Source organism: Schistocerca gregaria, chromosome 4 (genome assembly GCF_023897955.1).
Source record: "Schistocerca gregaria isolate iqSchGreg1 chromosome 4, iqSchGreg1.2, whole genome shotgun sequence".
NCBI classification, from domain to species: domain Eukaryota; kingdom Metazoa; phylum Arthropoda; class Insecta; order Orthoptera; family Acrididae; genus Schistocerca; species Schistocerca gregaria.
In genome coordinates, this window is record NC_064923.1 from 710,128,520 (window position 1) to 710,136,456 (window position 7,937).

The 7,937-nt window shown below is 44.4% G+C and overlaps 1 non-coding gene across 1 annotated transcript; it reads right to left on the bottom strand.

Moving 5' to 3' along the window:
• Positions 1–682: 682 nt before the first annotated feature.
• On the bottom strand, positions 683–756 carry Trnas-cga (transfer RNA serine (anticodon CGA)). The gene has a single exon. It is a non-coding gene; the product is annotated as a tRNA-Ser (tRNA).
• Between the last annotated feature and the right edge of the window lie 7,181 nt (positions 757–7,937).

Genomic DNA, 7,937 nt, shown 5'->3' on the forward strand with positions numbered 1-7,937 from the left:
GGTCTCTACTATTCGCATATGTGTAGCCGAAGATAATGACGACTTTATTTGCAATCTAAGGGGTCGGTTTGAAAAATGTTACAAATGAGCTTTAATAACAAACAAAAAGAAAACTGAGTACTATATAAGACAATGACGATGCTGTGATATTAAGTGTTAAATGTTCTTCTTTTGAACAGCTAGACGCTTTTATAATAGTGAATTGGAAGACAGAGTGATTTACAAATAAAATTGGGAAAGGGAAATGTGTTACCCGAAATCTAAATTCAGTTTTTCTGAGGAAGATTGTTACAAATAAAAGTTGGATATAAATCCAGAATGAGATTTTCACTCTGCAGCGGAATGTGCGCTGATATGAAACTTCCTGGCAGATTAAAACTGTTTGCCCGACCGAGACTCGAACTCGGGACCTTTGCCTTTCGCGGGCAAGTGCTCTACCATCTGAGCTACCGAAGCACGACTCACGCCCGGTACTCACAGTTTTACTTCTGCCAGTATCCGTCTCCTACCTTCCAAACTTTACAGCAGCTCTCCTGCGAACCTTGCAGAACTAGCACTCCTGAAAGAAAGGATATTGCGGAGACATGGCTTAGCCATAGCCTGAGGCATGTTTCCAGAATGAGATTTTCACTCTGCAGCGGAGTGTGCGCTGATATGAAACTTCCTGGCAGATTAAAACTGTTTGCCCGACCGAGACTCGAACTCGGGACCTTTGCCTTTCGCGGGCAAGTGCTCTACCATCTGAGCTACCGAACACGACTCACGCCCGGTACTCACAGCTCTTCTCAACATTCACACTCCGCTGCAGAGTGAAAATCTCATTCTGGAAACATCCCCCAGTCTGTGGCTAAGCCATGCCTCCGCAATATCCTTTCTTTCAGGAGTGCTAGTTCTGCAAGGTTCGCAGGAGAGCTTCTGTAAAGTTTGGAAGGTAGGAGACGGATACTGGCAGAAGTAAAGCTTTGAGTACCGGGCATGAGTCGTGCTTCGGTAGCTCAGATGGTAGAGCACTTGCCCGCGAAAGGCAAAGGTCCCGAGTTCGAGTCTGGGTCGGGCACACAGTAGGATATAGATGTTGTGCGATTAGGACCTCCCTTCGGTTAGACCGCTCGCCGGGTTCAAGTATCTCGATTTTACACCACTTATGCAACTTGCTCGTCGATGGGGATGAAATTATGATATATTAGCACTACACAACACGCAGCCCCTGAGCGGAGAAAAGCTCCGACCCAGCTGCGAATCGAACCCGGGCCCTTAGGGTTGACATTCTGTCGCGCTGACCACTTAGCTACCGAGGGCGGGCCTGAGTACATACTAAACAATAGCAGACGGATCAGACGTTTAGTGAATAACAAAGAGAGAACAGTCAACTGCTATCCATGGAAAAGAAATGCTTGGGATACTGCACTTGAGTGTCAATAATTGGGAAAATTAGACATTATCGATGCGGGATGTAATTCTGAGTAGCTATTTGAAAAAAAGAAATCGCTATGGTAGTTGATTTACAAGGAATGGATTATAGTAGATGATCAAAGAAGGTAAATACTGGGATACCAAGGGGAAAAAGAAAACAAGGTCGACAACGTAGAAAATGTGTGAGGTGTGTTGGGAGCTATGGACTCAAGGGATATCCAACAGTCGGATTGGAAAGACGGTAAACTGTGAATGTTGAGAAGCGAGAAACGGCATAGCGGTAAACAAGGATTGGTGTTTAATTGATCAAAGGAGTTCTTTGTTAGAAGACAAGAGATAGTGAAAGATCGGCACAACGAAATGGTGGTAAGTGGTTGGATAAAATTGGAAAGCGAGGAAATTAAAGATGAATAGGCACACTATGTGACCAAAACTATACGGACACCTTCATGTGATGAGGAATTGACCAAAAGATGTCACTAGAGGCATCCCCGCAGCATTACAGGAGGCGAGGAGTAGAGTGTTGCCACAAGAGGAACCGTGTGACAGCTGAACGGTTCAGTCAGGAGTGCTGAGTGACTTCGAACGTGGATGAGTCATAGATTGCCACCTCAGTAACAGATGCATAAAGCAGATCTCAGGCCACTGAAACTGTCGAAGTGGAAACGCAAAGGAACAATCTAACACGTGTGAGACTGGTTCTGATCTAACTTCCTACTACATTTGAGCAATTACGTACTGTGAGTGTTTTAGAAATTTTCTGTTGAACCTACGTCCTGCAAGGTAGGAAGATACCATCTCACACATGCAGAGTTCAGAAGAGTGCAGCAGTATGGGCAGTCATGTAATCAGACAATGATCTCAATGTAACTTAAACTAGACTCCCTGTAAAGGAAACATTATCGCTAACAGAAATTAGTGTACGATTTCAGGCGTAACTAGATGTTAGGAAAAATGAAAATCTAAGATTTTCGATATTGAGGTATAACTTCATGACATAGCAATGTTAGCAAAAAGTATCTACAGGATGGTAATATATTGATACTGGGATTTTCACAACTATGGAACCAAATTCCTAACTATTATAAGGTTCTTTAGTGGTAAGATGGTTGACGACCATGTCAGTGGGTCGATAAAAATACAAAATAATTAATTACATTTGGGGCTAGAGATGTCAATTACGCTATAATGCACAGTGAAAAAACCCAAAATTGAATGGGGTTCAGTAAAGAGCGCCCCAAAACGTGGCTCATCAGCCCTTTTCATTAGATCGGACATCTCAAGTTTCAACTTCAGTTAGGCCCGCCACTCGTGAATATGTTTAACTGCAGATCATGGTTGAATGTACAAAAAAAAAAAAAAAGAGAGAGAGACGGAGGCGACAGCAGTTCCGAGTGTCAACTGAATATCACCTACTGGAGTGAAGTGAGCGGCGTGTGTTTACTTCGTGTCGGCGGCAGCAGTGGCGGCTGTTGGCGCGAGCTGTGAACCAGAGCATCTATTCTAAATCTCTCTCGACCGTTAAACACCAGTTCGATACATTTCCTACGTCTTTGGTGAAACGGAGACTCCGATTTATTCCCTAGGTAAGTTATGTGGCATGCTACACGCTTTTTGGCTGGAATAGCGTGTAAGCTGTTGCCTTCAAATCGCTTGCAAGCGTTAACCGTCAGTGCTCGGTGCGATTATCCGTACCAGGAATCTTTGCAGCTGAACTCCTTGCGAGTTAAGACGAGCTAATGAACAAGTGTTGACATAATGATTCTTTCAATGGTCTCAGCGCAGAGGGAGTCGCCTTTCTCAAGCATTCAACGATTTTCTGCAAGAGAAGAGCCCAATTACTCTGTCTACAATTCGCCTATATCAAAGCTGGTGGCCACATGTTTCCTTTCTGGCTTATCAGGGCGTTTGTTCTTGTTATAACTCCACCCACTACAGCTTTTATAGCCTATCACAGGCGTCGCTTCTCTTGTAGGGCAGAATTTAACTTCTGCTACGTAATACTGAGATAAACAGCTTTTTCTTTCATACGAGTTTTAACGCGGGTGGTTACAGTGTGTCACCAATGTTCTGAATTGGGTTTCTCTGGACGTTTTATCTGGGGTCTCTCGCCGTGTTTCTGTAGAAACGATTTTCGAAGTGTCGTCGTTAAAAGCAAGGACAAGGGCTGCTTTTGCCGGCAACCTGCACGGTGGCGGCAGCGTCTCGTTTTCTGCTAGGTATCCTGTGGCGAGAATTTTTTCGCCGAGCAGGATGCCGTACCGTTGTAAAACTCTCCTTTCCGTCAGAACTGCATCTCGTAGCTCAGATCAGTTAAGTTACTTGCGTGTAACTACTAGTGTGAGTGATAGTAGTTTATATTCACAAAATGCTGGCTTATTTATTACATCTACATATAACAAAATTCATTCAATTTCACGTAAATATGTCGTCTGACATATGAAGTTAACCGGCATTGTTTCAGGAATTCAACGTAAGGTGTGTCATTTGTTTGACACCTTACAACAAACACTGCTAAACCGAGACAAGGCAGACTTCATGTAACGACAGACAGGACAGTCGAGTATCACAGAGGGCAACAGAAAAAAAGGCAGCAAAAGCAATCATTCGTGACTTTCAAAGTGTGGGGTATGTTGCTCGAACTGCTCCTCGTATGTTAAGATTTCTATAGTCAGTGTTAACTTTGAGGTGATGTAAAGAGCATCCTCACTAGGCAGAGGATCACTCCGCCACTCTGCCACTAGGCAGAGGGTCACACTATACCCTGTGGTAATCCACTCCGCTCCACCACTCTGCCACTAGGCAGAGGATCACACTATACCCTGTGGTAATCCACTCCGCTCCACCACTCTGCCACTAGGCAGAGGATCACACTATACCCTGTGGTAATCCACTCCGCTCCACCACTCTGCCACTAGGCAGAGGATCACACTATACCCTGTGGTAATCCACTCCGCTCCACCACTTTGCCATTAGGAAGAGGACCACACTATACCCTGTGGTAATCCACTCTGCTCCACCACTCTGCCACTAGGCAGAGCTTCACACTATACCCTGTGGTAATCCACTCCGCTCCACCACTTTGCCACTGGGAAGAGGATCACATTATCCCCTGTGGTAATGCACTCCACCACTGTGCCACTAGCAAGAGGACCACACTATACCCTATGGTAATCCACTCCACTCCACCACTCTGCCACTAGGCAGAGCATCACACTATACCCTGTGGTAATCCACTCCACTGCACCACTCTGCTACTAGACAGAGGATCACACTATACCCTGTGGTAATGCACTCTGCTCCATTACTCTGCCATTATGTAGAGGATCACACTATACCCTGTGGTAATTCACTCTGCCACTAGGTAGAGGATCACGCTATACCATGTGGCAATCCACTCCGCGACTCTGCCTCTAGGGAGAGGATCACACTATACCATGTGGTAATCCACTCTGCCACTAGGCAGATGATCACACTATACCCTTTGGTAATCTACTCTGCCAGTAGGCAGAGGATCACACTATACCCTGTGGCAATCCACTCCTCCACTCTGCCACTAGGCAGAGAATCAACCTATATCCTGCGGTAATCCGATGGAATGGTTTGAGCTAGGCGAATTCCTGGAGAACATTACCTCCTATCATGTGTAGAGCCAACAGTGAAGTAGAAAGGTCATGTTACATTATTAGGATCAAGAAAACTTGAAATGTAGGAGGTTAAGAATACGTTTTACAGCATTGTGTACTCGCAGAGGAACAGTTTGGAGACCATGATAATATCAGCGTGACAAAGCGCCTTGTCATAAAGCAGAATGTGTGAGCCAATAGATTATGCACAGCAGCATTCCTAAAATGGGCTGGCCTGCTCAGCGTCCTGATCTGAACCTAATTGGACACTTTTGGGACGAGTTTGAAAGTCGACTTTGCTCGCGACCCTAGTGTCCAACATAACTACCTTCAGTTCTTGCGGAAGAAAGTGATTCTCTTCCTCCACAGACATGCAGATACATAATTGATAGTGGTGAAACGGTACAGTAGTTTCCGCTCCATAAGCAGCAGGTTTCGCTGCCCACTAGCACAGGGAAACACAAACGGAGGCGGTTCCGCCGCCAATTATATTGCACGACGCTTTTGGTCGCGGGTGCAACAGAACCAATGTGGACGGGTGGAAAGAAATGTGTCAGGCTTTATAACACATGTTTATATGTGTCATGTGTTACGCATTTCTTGTACGTGAATGTGAATCTGCACATGAACTTTCCTAACCCTCCTCACACCTTTACATTAAGAGTGGTCAAATCGTTGTTGGGAAGTAGTTCTGTAACATAGTAGTGCCAACCTTACTCCTGGATAGGGGATCAAAGAGGCAGCACAGGCAGGTCAAAGTCAGAGACGTTCCAGTGTCACAAGATTTGGGGTGGAGAGGTTGGTCACGGCGGCGGTTCGACCATCCCCTCCATCGGAGCCAAGGAAGACCTCCGGGTGCCCGCCATACTCTTAGAGTGATACAGAAGACAGTTAAGTGAGGAGACGTGCCCTCAGTGCGTCTGTCTCGATGGTAACGCGTGGAATATAGGTATTTGAATATTTGAACCAATTCTTTTATTTCCAGCTTCGGACATTTTACCCCCTGTGTTAATGTATCTGGTCCTCAGTTTGCCGCCCGCAGCTCGTGGTCGTGTGGTAGCGTTCTCGCTTCCCGCGCCCGGGTTCCCGGGTTCGATTCTCGGCGGGGTCATGGATTTTCTCTGCCTCGTGATGACTGGGTGTTGTGTGATGTCCTTAGGTTAGTTAGGTTTAAGTAGTTCTAAGTTCTAGGGGACTGATGACCATAGATTTTAAGTCCTATAGTGCTCAGAGCCATTTGAATCCAGTTTGCCGTTATCCTCCTCACATAGTGGATGTCCAACGTAAAATATCGGGAGACTTTGGTGATATACATTTGGCCAACGCAAATCCGTCTTTCCGGTAGAAATGTACGTGCAGATTAATATACAACATACCCGAGCTATAAGTTGTAAAATTGTAATATCTGTAAACTGGATCAATTAGTGCAATCGCAGTAAAGTGGAGTGATAATTTTTAAAATAAATAAATAACCATTTGGCATCAATCTTTAGATACCCTAAAAATCACAAAGGAGTCAAGTTAAAGGAATTCATTTAAAATAAAAGATATATAATTCTGGGACTGAAAATCAGCAGCCCCTTGCCCAATATCGTACAAAATAGGCCACACTCTCTAGGTAGCGCTCTCAAGCTCTCCTTCCCAGTTATCCGTTGCGCAATTTTCATTCAGGGCTTGACGACATTAAGGCGTCCCTAGGCAAGTGGGTGGCCCAAAGGAAAAATAAGATACCAACTGCTATTGAAATTTGAAATGCGTCATTATGAAAGTTACAAATTTGTGCCAGATCGAGACTCGCACCCGGATTGCTCCATTTCTTACTTTAGGTCGCCTTGATCGCCACAACTGTCCGCCATCTGGACACGATCTCTGAACGATTTCAATGTCCAACTTATCCACTCTCTATTGACGTACAGCCCCTAATCTTTAATTGGGGTGTTTTTGTTTCATGGTTAGTGTGTGGTCTCTTTACTGCACACAATGAAACGGTAGATGTGGAAGGATGCAAATAAATTCATATCATTGTGTACTGTATAGAGTTATACTTCGGAGAAGATATTGGTATTACCATGACAACGCATTCTGTCGCTAGACAATAAATTGTAAACAACAGTATTTCTAAAAGAGCTGGCCTGCCCAGTATATTGACTTGAATCCAGTGGGACAACTCAGAGACGTGTTAGAATGTAATATTTGCTCCTCGTCCAGAGATACGCAAACATATGATGTAAAGTGCCCTCAGCAGAATTCAGGCCATCATAAAGACGAAGGAGTGACATACCCAGTACATCCACCAACAGGTGACCAAGTACTTTTGACCAGATAGTGTATAGTTACAAAATATATGGGCTGTCGTTGAAGCGTATTGAATTTCAGGAGGCCTTTGTCCAGCAGTAAGTGCTCTATAGCTGCTGATGGTGCACAGAACCACTGCTAATTTACCATGTAGTAGTTAACGCATTATTGTGGCAAAGATAGACACGAAGACCACGCCTACTACAGTAGTACAAGTTTATACGCCAGCTACCTCTGCAAATAATGAAGAAATTCATGAAATGTGTGATGAGATAAAAGAAATTATTCAGGTAGTGAAGGGAGACAAAAATTAAATAGTCGTGGGTGACTGGAATTCGAGAGTAGGAAAAGGGAGAGAGGGAAACATAGTACGTGAATATGGGTTGGGGGTAAGATATGAAAGAGGAAGTCGTCTGGTAGAATTTTGCACAGAGCATAACTTAATCAAAAATCATGAAAGAAGGTTGTACATGTGGAAGAATCCTGGAGATACTAGAAGGTATCAGATAGATTAGATAATGGCAAAACAGAGATTTAGAAACTAGGTTTTAAATAGTAAGACATTTCAAGGGGCAGATGTGGTCTCTGACCACAATCTATTGG